Source organism: Schistocerca piceifrons, chromosome 2 (genome assembly GCF_021461385.2).
Source record: "Schistocerca piceifrons isolate TAMUIC-IGC-003096 chromosome 2, iqSchPice1.1, whole genome shotgun sequence".
Taxonomy (NCBI): domain Eukaryota; kingdom Metazoa; phylum Arthropoda; class Insecta; order Orthoptera; family Acrididae; genus Schistocerca; species Schistocerca piceifrons.
In genome coordinates, this window is record NC_060139.1 from 446,047,332 (window position 1) to 446,061,526 (window position 14,195).

The 14,195-nt window shown below is 40.9% G+C and overlaps 1 protein-coding gene across 2 annotated transcripts in view; it reads right to left on the minus strand.

Annotated features, from left to right (window-relative positions):
* Positions 1-14,195, minus strand: part of LOC124776749 (protein brunelleschi) — a 249,179-nt gene that overhangs the window by 219,317 nt on the left and 15,667 nt on the right. For both annotated transcript variants that reach the window (XM_047251873.1, XM_047251874.1), the window contains exon 2: positions 2,480-2,589. The gene's annotated coding sequence lies outside the window, so the exon portion shown is untranslated. The remainder of the gene's footprint in view (positions 1-2,479; positions 2,590-14,195) is intronic.

A 14,195-nucleotide genomic window follows, 5' to 3' on the forward strand; every position in this document is an offset into this window, starting at 1 on the left:
CCACAATGTTGGAGTGATGCATGTATAATAGGGCAAGTTGAGAAGTTACAAACCTGCCAGTAAATGAATGATATAGTAGTAGTAGTAGTAGTAGTAATTATCAAAATAATAATAATAATAATAAATTTGTCTAAATTCAATCACTTTTTCACATTATTCCTTCTGGGTTTAAAGTACTCTGCTTAACATTTTTTCTTTGAGTAAATTTGAGTCTTCACTCATGATACTGGAAGTTGTGAAAATGTCCATACAACTGCAGTTACCCCTTCATTGGATTCAGGTTTACCAGCAACACATTTCTTTGGCTGTTCAAACAGGTTAAAGAGTGTACCAAATCTGGTGAATATTGTGGAAGTTCAAACTATTTACACCTTAAATCACACACTTTATCAATTACTATTGTGTGTGCAAGAGTATTTGTCATTTTTACAAGCCAGACCATTTTCCCACAGTTTTTCATTCAGCTGATCCAGGAAACAAATTTAGTTGTTAACATTTATTGTGTTTCCCTTTGCAATGCAATCAGTAAGAAGAATTCCCACCTGTATCCCAGAAATAAGTGGTCATAAGCTTTCTAGCAGATTAAATCAAATGAGCCTCTTTTGGTTTAGGGCAACTACTTTCACCCACTGCATTGACTGCTGTTTTGTTTCCAGGGTGAAGTAATGGAGCCATGCCTCATTCACAGTTACAACTCAAGAAACAAAATAAGTTATATTTTTCTTAAAATTACCTAAACATTCACTATAAATTGGCTTCAGTATTTAGTTTGGTCAACATTTAGCAAATGCACCATTTTACTCAGATAAGGCTTTTTTTGTAAGTATCTTTTGCGGTAAATTACATCATACCCTTTCTTATGGTTTGCTTCATGCCATCTACTGTTTCATAGAAGTTACAAGTTGACTGTCCAATATCACACTCTGTAATTTCTTAAAGTTTCCATCTATGGTTGTAGTTATTAGGTTGTCTTTCACATGGATCATCTTCCAAAGAAGTATAGAGACTTTTCAAATTTGCTGTTAATTTCATAATTGTTGACAATTAAGAAACAGACTCATTATAAACCTTCACTACTTTGGATTCATTTCCCACTGGCAATACACCCATGGATTATCACCTAATTAATGCTCTAGTCCACTTGTTGCAATGTGTAGTAATGGAAAATACTTTTTTCTTGTCATGGTAGTGTGTTATTCAGTTTCTGCTGGGTAATGATGGCATTAATTGTTTGCTTACTGCACCACAAAATACATACTGATGTGGCAGGGGGACCCAAAAGTGAAGGTATGTCAGTGAGGTCAATGTGAACAGAATAGTTAAGGTAACCATCCAGCAGGTGGAAACTGACACCAATAAATGATGCTTCAGGTGTGGAGAAAGACCACTTAACTTTTATGACAGATATGTTGAGATAATGCATAAAATTAAGAACTATTGCTCTGTGTTAAATTTAGACAGGCTATGAGAGGATGGAAAAGGGGAAATGACTGGATTCCACACATTTGCTAACTTTGTTAAGTTCTTAAAACAATTTTCATAGTAAAAAATAGTAATAAATGGAAAGCAACAGTTTGCTTTTGTTCTACAATATTACTTTTATTGCTAACCGGTTTTCGGCTTACAAGGCCATCTTCAGACATAGTAGTTTCTTTGAGTGAGTGTACAAATGCCAGACTTGCTAAATACATAACACAAACCAGCAATTATAACAACATACTTGAGTATGATACTAACAAAATTTACTAGCGTAATATGTCCCTAACAATTATAAATCATACTAGGGTATAATAGTGTGCAGCTTGATACAATGTATTAGCTTTTAATTATTGTAGAAGGCTAGTATTTGTTGTTTCAGAGGCACCTGGGTATTCGAGAGGTGATGGCATGGAAGCAATGGAGTGAGTAACGAGTATGCTGGACAATGGGCAATGCACTGTGGTTTCGGACTTGCAGAATTACGTCCAGAAGATCTCCTAATGATAAGCACAGAGCAGCATCATTATTATATTATTCCAGAAGATGATGAAAGTCATTAGAATTGTAAACTATGTACAGTTCTCAGCCCATTTGTTGTAGTTAGCCCCCAAGTTCAAATTAGTCTGAGATAACTGTCAATCAACTGATGTTCACCACCTGTGTTGTGTTTCATTTCTTACACCTAAAGAGGTTACCTTATATTGGTAGACCAGAGTGCATTCTGAAAGGTAAAAGTAAGTGTGTGCCTCCCTAAAAATTGGGAGTAATCTCTGTAGGAGTGTGATATAATAGTCAAACATTCAGCTGCTGTATTATTATTGGAAGTTCAACTGAAGCTAAAGTTAATATTTACCAAATAGGCAAGAGTTGTGCTCACTTACATTTGTACAGAAAAACTTGTGAAAAACAATAAATGATAAGCAACAACAACAATGACAACAAAAACATCAGCCACATTAAATGTGTGGTTATATTAAAACCACTACTGTGGAACTCTCACCTTTTAACCCATGTTACAATATGTTTACTTTGCATCTTGTAACCATGAAGCTTTGAGTAACACTTGCCAAGGGCACTAAATATACTCCAACATACATTGTTACAAAATACCTGCAAAAAATCATATGAGTCAATTAAATTTTGGGCCACAAAAAAACATAGAAGCATTATCAGCATTAACACTCAGCATATGAGTAAATCTAATTGCATTTTCTTGCAAAAATAGTAAAAATATTAAATGAGGACAGTTGTGAACACTGATACAAGAACTAGACATTTCCAGTCTTATCTCAATTTTTTCCTGTAACCTACTATAACAAAGATGATCTGTGTGTTGGTGCAAGAACCAGACTGCTCTACCAATTTCATGAATAATTAGAATATAAAAGGAGCTACCAGAGTTTGTTTTAATCATTTAATCTGGGAGCACCCTTGCAGAATGTCTCAGGAGTTGCTACTGAGACTGCACAAGATATATTTCCTGTAACATAGTATTTTGATAGAAGGTTAAGGAAACTGAAAACACTGGAGTATTGTTATTTAACTCTGAAAAAAACTATCAGTAAAACTACCTGCAGATATCTTTTGTGAAAGGCTGTTGTGGGTATATAACACTTGTACACACTGGAAAGATGTGAAAATAATTTTGTTTAATGTACAATGAAAACCATGGTGTTTTTTTTTTTTTTTTGCAATAAAATTGTGAAAGGAAAGTTCAAAACAGGATGATTAGCATGTTTACTCATTGATACAATCTAAGCTAAGTTACTAGTTTTTGGACATCTACATCTACATTTATACTCCGCAAGCCACCCAACGGTGTGTGGTGAAGGGCACTTTATGTGCCACTGTTATTACCTCCCTTTTCTGTTCCAGTCGCGTATGGCTCGTGGGAAGAACGACTGTCTGAAAGCCTCCGTGCACGCTCGAATCTCTCTAATTTTACATTCGTGATCTCCTCGGGAGGTATAAGTAGGGGGAAGCAATATATTCGATACCTCATCCAGAAATGCACCCTCTCGAAACCTGGCGAGCAAGCTACACCGCGATGCACAGCGTCTCTCTTGCAGAGTATGCCACTTGAGTTTGCTAACCATCTCCGTAACGCTATCATGGTTACCAAACAACTGTTCAGCATAGGATAAGAATGTCAGTCATCATTTTCTGTAGAGTTTTATGAAAGATCTTGGAAGATTGAAGGAAATTATATGTTGATGTCCCAAGTATGGCAAGTATGGACACAGCTTCTTTCCCTGTGACAGGACCTTTGTTGTAATTAAAAAACCAAAAATGAGAGAATATATTTTGTCAAAAGAGTACTGCATGTGGATACAGATAATGTCAGAAGTTTGATGTTCATGAAACTACACAAAATGTTTTTAGACTACACAGCTTGTGACATTCTCCTGCTTTATTTCTTCGTTGACAGTCCTCGGTGTCTATGAACTGCATTGTTATACTGGCTGAAAAATGGGAGGGGGGGGGGTGTTAACGTTGTAGATGACAATTGCACAGTTGTGTATTACAGTTCTTTATTTTCACTGTTCACAACCCCCCAATATTACACATTTATATGGCCAGTTGACTATTGGTAAATGTTAAGCCTCATTAATATGTTGCGGGCAAACATTAGCATACTGTTACAGTAGTTTGCTGTTAAATATCTATGAGCAGTAAAAACCTAACCACACAGTTCACAGTTCTTGCAGAATAATACGGTACGTGTGACACTATTTCTCAAGAAAACTGAACAGGCACTGTCATAGTTTTAATACACGACCTATTTGTGTTACACTAATTCCACAGTTAAGTTGATGCACTGATGTTACTTGAAGCAGTACATAATTTCCCTCTGAAAATCTTATGTGGACTGACTGTCTCGATACCAAAACTCGGGCCTTTATATATCCTCACAATAATAGGCACTGAAACTATACGTTGTGCGATGTTTAATTTACAGAAATTACAATTAAAACCTAACTCATTCAATTAACTGAATACATTGAAAAATGTCCTCCATTGAATAGTTTCTTCTACCACCAAGGTTATGCAGAATTATTTGTTTAAATAATGAAATTAAAAGATATACTTACACAAAGCCTGCTTTTAACAAATCTGGTAACTATTTTGGAATTAAATAAGGGTTGGCTTTGCTAACATGTTTTCATATAGAGCCAAATAAATTCTTAAAAAATCCTAGTAGTTCTTCTTCTAAATGCTTATAATTAGTACAGAATTTATATTTGTTTATAAGTCAACAATAGAATTTAAGTCACGAAACAATTGCAGATTTCACCCTATAATAAAAGATATTAACTATGAATAGTCAAAATAAATTAGAAAGCTAATTACATACACAAAACTAAGCACAAAATTAGATCTAGTGCCATATTTCTTAAGACTGAGGGCCAACCTTTCTCTTTTATGAAAATGCAGATTATTAAAGGTAATTAGTCAAAAATGAAGAAAATGAATTTAAGGAGGCAGATGGGAAAACAAGAGAGGAAGTAAAAACACCCCAGCTTGCTTTGTCACAAGCTCACATCAAAATCTTATTCAATACAAAAGAAACTCATCAATGTTCACTGTTGATCACATCATAATATGGATATATTGAATAAAATATCAATGGACTGTTATGAAGTGTCTGTGCAATTACCTTGATGAGGTGTACTGTATGTTGTTTTGAAATAAAGCATGAGCTACTCTTTACTTCTCCCATGCAGCAAGTTATTCACATGGGAGTGAGTTAAAACTCAGTACACATAAGGGGAAGTATGTTAAAGACATAGATTCAAATGATCTCCCATTACTCTGTGATTCTACAGCAAAGTGTTTACCAAAACAAGAAAAAGAACTCTAACAGTCATACAAATAAACTAACACAAACCAACTTATATTCACTTTAATTTCTGTATTAGTATTGCTTCTATCAACTGATGTAGATGATCCTCATTTTCTATATTGTGACCTCGTTTTATAATGTCTGATTCTTGTGCCAAGCCTTTCAGTTACTGTGTTTTTTAATCTAGCTAATACTGATTTAATTAGGGACTGGGCCATAACTCATTTTTGACAAAGACTAAGAATGAATGAACTAAACTATACTGAAGAAAAAATTCACCATATCAAATAATACATTAATGTTGCAAAGCACTATCAATCACACACTGCTCCTATCCAGACTGGATGCTTATGGTGTATAGAGGGGTCTGTAACGAATGGTCTCACTTGTATCAATCAGAGGACAGAAACAACACATGATGGGAGAACAATCTGTTCAGATATAACACCAATTACATTAGGAATCCTGCAGGGCTCAGCCTTAGGCCCCCTCCTCTTCCTTATCTTTATTAATGACCACCAGAACACCTACCCTCAACAATACATGCATTATTCGCTAATGATACAAACCACCTCTCTTTTAACATTTCTTCACAGCAGATGCCAGCTGACTTAGTTGACAGCACTTGAAAGGCTCTTGTACTGGGTCTATGATAATAAATACTTACTTACATGGGGAACTCCCCAATGCAACCCCCTCAGATTTAGTATTAAGATAACCCAGTGCACAGCTTGTCAAAAACTGAACACACATCGAGCATGAAAATAGGAAGAAGATGCACTGAACTGTGAAACAATGAATTGCCCATACGGTAACTGATATATCTGTTCAATGTATTCAAACTTTTGTCCAAGTCAAGGTGCAACGTTCGTTTGAAACGCTGAAATGTAAGGAAGGAACACATAATGGAAGTTATTTCTGCATACCTACTCTATTAGCAGCAAAAAGAAAGTGGTTCTCGAAAGGAAACCGTAAACGTTTGATGACAAGGTGACAAGACAACCAAATCCTCCACTGGAGAACACAATCAGTGCATCATGCATGACACTGATGACAATATGTGTGTCATATGATAGAAATCTCTTATCGATACACTTAACTTGTATGCCTGGTGAGTGAGTGGGAGGTACACCTCCTTGCTCCTTTAGATGTTTGTATGAATGTGAATGTGATCACTCCCAAAGACATTATAAACACATAACAGTTTATGACAACATAATGTAATTGGATAGATAAAAAATCTACTCACCAAGCAGCTGTAGAACAAACACACAAAAGAAGATTACAATTAGGCAATCTTTTGGAGCCAGTTGCTCCTCCTTCAGGCAGAAAGGTTGAAGGGGATGAAAGAAAAGGTTTGGAGAGGTCTAGGAAAAGTGATAGATTTTGGGAAAGTCACCCACAACCACAGGTCAGGGGAAACTTACCGGACGGGATGAGAATGAAAGACTCAGGCTCAAGAAAGGAAAGACTCAGGCTCAAGAAAGGAAAGACTCAGGCTCAAGAAAGAGTGTTTCCTTCTCCTCCCATCTGGTGCATCTTCCCTAACCCATGGTTCTGGGTGACTTTCCCTAAATCTACCCCTTTTCCTAGACCTCTCCTGTCCTCTTCCTTCACCCCTCTTCCTTCCCATTCAACCCTTCTGTCTGAAGAAGGAGCCACTGGCTGTCCAAACCCACATGGCATTTTATATACTCTGAGGTGTACTAGTGATTCATGGTGTGGGTTCCTGTAGTCACGTCCTAGTTCATGAACCACGGGCAACGTATGAGTGGCCAAGTAAGTGGTCCCGACAGTCGGGATACCAGTTACTTTGGAATAAGGCTGGGCATCTCGGACATGTTCTGAGTCGTGGTCACCTTTGTGCTCATACGGCAAAGACTACCAAATCCACCGGTTAGTCCCTCAGCCGTTAGGGGTAAAACCCAATGGGACTCGGGGCAAGTAAGGCTAGCAACCTGCTTCCCTGGTACTTTAAATATGATGCTGGCAACAATCAGAGCAAAATGCCTCGGACCTTTGGAGGTGACGGAGTCCCACCTCTAACTGACAAACCAGGGACTCCTAAGATACGACTTGGCAAACAAATAGTAATGAGATGGGGAGCTATTAATATCAATGGGGGCTGCTCTGGGAAGAAGGTAGAGCTGGCAGAGGCTGCAACTAAGATGGGGCTGGACGTTTTAGCCGTTAGTGACATTCGGGTAAGGGGTGAGAAAGAAGAGGTAGTGGGAGAATACAAGGTCTACCTGTCAGGAGTCAAAGCAGGAATAGTACAATGGGGTGTAGGGCTTTACATCTGGAAAGAAATGGAACCCAGCGTAGTTGCAATAAGGTATGTAAACGAACGACTGATGTGGATAGATTTGACAGTGTCTAGCAAGAAAATTAGGATTGTGTCAGTATATTCGCATTGTGAAGGGACAGATCAAGATAAGATGGATAGTTTTTATGAGGCACTCAGTGATGTAGTTGTTAGAGTAAAGGACAAGGACAGTGTTCTGCTCATGGGTGATTTTAACGCCAGGATTGGAAATCAAACAGAAGGGTATGAAAAGGTTATGGGTAAATTTGGAGAGGATATGGAGGCCAACAGGAACGGGAAACAACTCTTGGATTTCTGTGCCAGTATGGGCTTAGTAATCACAAACTCCTTTTTTAAACATAAGAACATTCACCGGTATACTTGGGAAGGCAGGGGAACCAGATCTGTCATTGACTATATAATAACTGATCAGGAATTCAGGAAGGCTGTGAGGGACACACGTGTATTCAGGGGATTCTTTGATGACACTGATCATTATTTAATCTGCAGTGAAATTGGGATTGTGAGGCCGAAAGTGCAGGAGGTCAGGTCCATATGTAGGAGGATAAGAGTGGAGAAACTTCAGGATAAGGAAATCAGGCACAGGTACATAACAGCGATCTCAGAAAGGTACCAGTTAGTTGAGTGTAGTCAATTACAGTCATTGGAAAAGGAATGGACAAGGTACAAGGACACAGTACTAGAAGTGGCTAAAGAATGTCTTGGAACAGTAGTGTGTAAAAGTAGGATGAAGCAAACAGCTTGGTGGAATGATACAGTCAAGGCAGCCTGTAAAAGGAAAAAGAAGGCGTATCAAAAATGGCTACATACCAGAACCCAGGCAGACAGAGAAAGTTATGTTGAAGAAAGAAACAAAGCCAAACAGATAATTGCAGCATCCAAGAAGAAATCGTGGGAAGACTTTGGAAACAGGTTGGAGACTATGGGTCAAGCTGCTGGAAAACCATTCTGGAGTGTAATTAGCAGTCTTCGAAAGGGAGGTAAGAAGGAAATGACAAGCATTTTGGACAGGTCAGGAAAACTGCTGGTGAATCCTGTGGATGCCTTGGGCAGATGGAGGGAATATTTTGAAGAGTTGCTCAATGTAGGTGAAAATGCGATCAGTAATGTTTCAGATTTCGAGTTAGAATGGGATAGGAATGATGATGGAAATGGGATCACATTTGAGGAAGTGGAAAAAATGGTCAATAGATTGCAGTGCAATAAAGCGGCTGGGGTGGATGAAATTAAGTCGGAACTCATCAAATACAGTGGAATGTAAGGTCTTAAATGGCTACACAGGATAATTGAAACGGCCTGGGAGTCGTGACAGGTTCCATCAGACTGGACAAAAGCAGTAATCACACCAATCTTTAAAGATGGAAACAGAAAAGATTGTAACAACTACAGAGGTATCTCTTTAATCAGCGCTGTGGGTAAAATCTTCTCAGGTATTGTTGAAAGGAAAGTGCGAGTATTAGTTGAGGACCAATTGGATGAAAATCAGTGTGGGTTTAGGCCTCTTAGAGGCTGTCAGGATCAGATCTTTAGCTTACGGCAAATAATGGAGAAGTGTTATGAGTGGAACAGGGAATTGTATCTATGCTTTATAGATCTAGAAAAGGCATATGACCGGGTTCCTAGGAGGAAGTTATTGTCTGTCCTACAAGATTATGGAATAGGAGGCAAACTTTTGCAAGCAATTAAAGGTCTTTACATGGATAGTCAGGCAGCAGTTAGAGTTGACGGTAAATTGGGTTCATGGTTCAGAGTAGTTTCAGGGGTAAGACAAGGCTGCAACCTGTCTCCACAGTGCCAAATAGGAGGAACAAAGTTAGAACAGGTGGACAGTTTCAAGTACATAGGATGCATATTCTCACAGGATGGCAACATAGTGAAGGAACTGGAAGCGAGGTGTAGCAAAGCTAATGCAGTTAGCGCTCAGCTACAATCTACTCTCTTCTGCAAGAAGGAATTCAGTACCAAGACTAAGTTATCTGTGCACCGTTCAATCTTTCGACCAACTTTGTTGTATGGGGGCGAAAGCTGGGTGGATTCAGGTTACATTATCAACAAGGTTGAGGTTACGGATATGAAAGTGGCTAGGATGATTGCAGGTACTAGTAGATGGGAACAATGGCAGGAGGGTGTCCACAATGAGGAAATCAAAGAAAAACTGGGAATGAACTCTATAGATATAGCAGTCAGGGCGAACAGGCTTAGATGGTGGGGTCATGTTACACGCATGGGAGAAGCAAGGTTACCCAAGAGACTCATGGATTCAGCAGTAGAGGGTAAGAGGAGTCGGGGCAGACCGAGGAGTAGGTACCTGGATTCGGTTAAGAATGATTTTGACGTAATAGGTTTAACATCAGAAGAGGCACCAATGTTAGCACTGAATAAGGGATCATGGAGGAACTGTATAAGGGGGGCTATGCTCCAGACTGAACGCTGAAAGGCATAATCAGTCTTAAATGATGATGATGATGATGATGTCTGCAAGCACCTGGACAACACATACCCTCATCGTTGGAATAGAAGGGGAGATCCTGTCCCATGGCCAGTGCGATCACCAGATCTATCGCCTCTGGACTTCTTTGCTCTGGTGTTACGTTGAGATGTTGCTGTATAAAACCCTCATAGAAATGGTTGAAGACCTGCTTGCTACGGTCCAAGATACCTGTTCCTGGTACAAAAGACATCAGGGATCTTTGACAGACTGCGGCAGACATTCACGCCCCATTGCCATGCATGCACTGAGACTGACAGTCATCACTTTGTAATTGGTGAGTGTGCTCCATTGATTGTTATGTGGTGCACACTGTGTATACCCATAAAACACTAAATATATATTTCTTATCAGTGGTTCCCTGTATCAATATAATTGGTTGTGGGTCTGCTATCACCTGTTTCTTTGGCTCAAAAGCTTTGAGACATCATGTATAGTCATGCTGCCTTCTGTGAAGTCACTGATGCTTGCTCCAGCACAATATAAGGTAATGTTTTCGTTGCATGCCTGCCATAATCTTCCAATGTGCGAAGGAAAATATTTTCACAAGATGGATGGCATCTCAATGGAGAGTCTGTTAGCTCCAGTTGTAACCAACCTGTTCATGGAGCACTTGGAGGAAATTGCCCTGGACTAAGATCCTGCAAAGCCTAGCTGCTTTTACCATGACATCTATGACACATTCGCTGTCTGGTCTCATGGACATGAAAAGCTGGGAGAATTCGTGGACCACATCAACAACATCCATGACAATATGAAGTTCGCAGTGGAGGTAGAGACAAATGGTGCCTCGTCTGCCACTAGGAAAACGGATGTTAAGAAATATTCTGTTCTGAGTTCTTTGGTACACTGAGCAGAAGCAGTTTCAGATGCTGAAAACTTGCCAAGGGAACTGAACCACTTACAGAAAGTATTTAAGGAAAATGGCTACATCAACCACTAGATTTCGTAAGCCATCCTCTGGAAACAGTTAAGCATAATGACCCTGAGGAGAGCACAAAGAAGCTTGTATTTTTGCTGTTCTGTGCCTCAGTAACAGGAAAGATCGGGCAGCACTTAAAGAGGCGTAAAGTCAATTTGGTCTTCAGGGCTTCAGCAAAAAATTCAGCAACTCATGAAGTCTCTGAAAGACAATGTACATCTGGTGTCCTTTCACGGACAAGGGGTACAGTCTCCAAGAACTGTGGCAGCACATCTCACAAGAACACCAGGTAACATGGACCTGTCAAATGTGGAGGCAGCAAATAAGGTCCTGTTATGTGATCTTGGACAATGCCCGCCCATTCATTGACAGAGAATCATTGCTAGTGGTCACCAATGTGGGTGGTATGGGTATAGTCCTCACTCCAGACATGGCTCTTGAAAACACCATTACGAATGAGTGAGTCCTCATCCGTGAACAATACAAACTGTATGAAGTTAAGCACTACAGCATCATGGTGGATAATCCATAGACAGAAGTGAATACTATGCTCAGAATCCATTGATATGAGTGTTTGCACATGTTCACTACAATAGGGGTGTAAGATCGGTTCCACCAGTATGCTCCACATTGTATCCTTCGAAGTGCAAGTTGATTGGTGCTTACTGTTGGGCGGTCAGCAAGACAATCCAACACCATCTCCTCAAAGTCTGGTGTTGAGACATGTCTTTGGTAGGAACCTTGGCCAGCTCTCTGTTTCATTTACAACCCCATCTCTCCTAAGTTGGTATCCATGGAGATAATATTCTTCCATTTAGGATGATGCCTGTTGGGAAAGCATTCTCTGTACATCCATGCTTATTTATGGTTGGCTGGTTGATTAAAGGAGGGGGGAAGGGACCAAACTGCAAGGTCATCGGTGCCTTGTTCCCGGTAAAATAAGTACACTATGGAAAGAAGAAAAGAAAGGAGACGTACAGCACAACAATGGGAGAAATGAAGAACCGGAAGAATAACAACCAACACTACTACGGACAAAACATGAAAACCACAGACAGAAGCAAGAAACAGATAGAAGGGGTAAAAACAAAGGAGCAGATGACCGCGGCTGGCCGACCACGAGAATAAAAAGGAAAAGCCAGCCACTATGCGACACATTAAAAGAGCCACCCTAAACGCTTTAGAGTGCAGAACACAAAAGGACAAAGGACATGCGCTAAAACTTATATAGAATGACAAAACCCACCACCACGTATAAAACGTGAAACTAAATTAGCCGATGAGGTGTTGTCAGCTAAAATTAATGGCAACGAGTCCGTTAACTGAAGGGTCCGTCACAGGGCAGCCAAAGGAGGACAGCTCACAAAGAAATGGGCCACTGACACTGAGGTGGGTCATCACAGTCAGGAGGTAGCTGTGGGTCACCCCAGCGTGGAAAATGTGGAGCCAGCAGAGAACCACAAAGTCCCTGCGAGAGGCCCACATGGAGGACTGCCACACATTCATAGTCTCCTTAATGGCACAGAGTTTGTTGTGTGTGCTGAGGTTATGCCACTTCATCTCCCAAAGCTGCAAAACCTTGTGGTGTAGTACTGAACGCAGGTCAGTTGCAGATTAGTCGATCTCCATAAGCGGTTTCCACGTAGCCTCTTTGGCCAGCCTGTTGGCAAGTTCATTGCCTGGGATTCCGACATGACCTGGGGTCGAGACAAACATCACTGAACGACTGGACCGTTCGAGGACATAGTGGACTCCTGGACGGTCGCTCCAAAGGAAGAGGTCAGTGGCTTCTAGGGTGCTCATGGAGTCAGCACACAGAAGAAACAACTCCCCAGGGCATGAATGGATGTGCTCAAGAGCACAAGATATAGCCACTTGCAAGGCCGTGAAAACACTGCAGCCATTGGGCAAAGAATGCTGTTCATTATGTCCTCCATGGACATACATGAAGCCAACGTGAGCATCAGCCATTGAGCCATCGGTGTAAACCACTTGTGGCCTTGGTACATGTCAAGAATCAAGAGGAAGTGGCAGTGGAGAGCGGCTGGGTTAACCGAGTCCTTAGGGCCATATGAAAGATCCAGGCGAAGCCGCGGACCAGGTGTACACCACAGAGGAGTACGTGAATGGATCTCAAGTATAGGTGGTAAAGGGAAGGACTCCAGTTCAGAAACAAGGGATTCGACATGAACTGCAATTGGAAGCCCAGACCTGGGCCACCGTTGCGGGAGACGAACTGCCATGGGTGGGAAAAGGAGATGGTGATTCGGATGCACAAGAGAACTACAAACGTGTGCAACGTAACTGGTGAGCAGTTGTGCAAGCATAAGTTGCAATGGAGGGACTCCAGCCTCTACAACGATGCTGGCCACTGCACTCATCCTAAAACCTAGTGTTGTTAGGTGAACGCCACAGTGGTGCACTACGTTGAGTAAATGAAATGCTGAGGGCACCGCCGAACCATAAACCACACTCCCATAGACAAGGCGGGATTGAACAAGGGCTCTGTAGAGCTGCAGCAGCATAGAGCAATCTGCACCCCAGTTGGTGTTGCTCAGGCAGCGGAGGGCATTCAGGTGCCGCTAGCACTTCTGCTTAGCTGACGAAGGTGAGGAAGCCAAATCAAACGGGTGTCAAAAACCAGTCCTAACAATCGATATGTCTCCACTACAGTGAGTGGATCATCATTAAGGTAAAGTTCAGGTTCTAAATGAATAGTATGATGCCAACAGAAGTGCATAACACACGACTTTGCGGCCAAAAACTGGAAACCGTGGGCTACAGCCCATGACTGCACCTTGTGGATGGCTTCCTGCAGGCGCTGCTCAGCAACACCAGTACTGGTGGAGCAATACGAAATGCAGAAGTCGTCTGCATATAGAGAAGGTGAGACGGACGGCCCTACAGCTGATCCTAGACCATTAATGGCCACTAAAAATATGAGACACACACAATACAGAGCCTTGCGGGACCCCATTCTCCTGGATATGTGGGGGAAAAAATGGGAGGCACCAACTTGGACACAGAAAGTATGAAGCAACAGGAAATTTTGGATAAGAATCGAGAGTGGGCTTCGCAGACCTCACTCATATAATGCAGCAAGGATATGATGTTACCAGATGGTGTCGTACGCTTT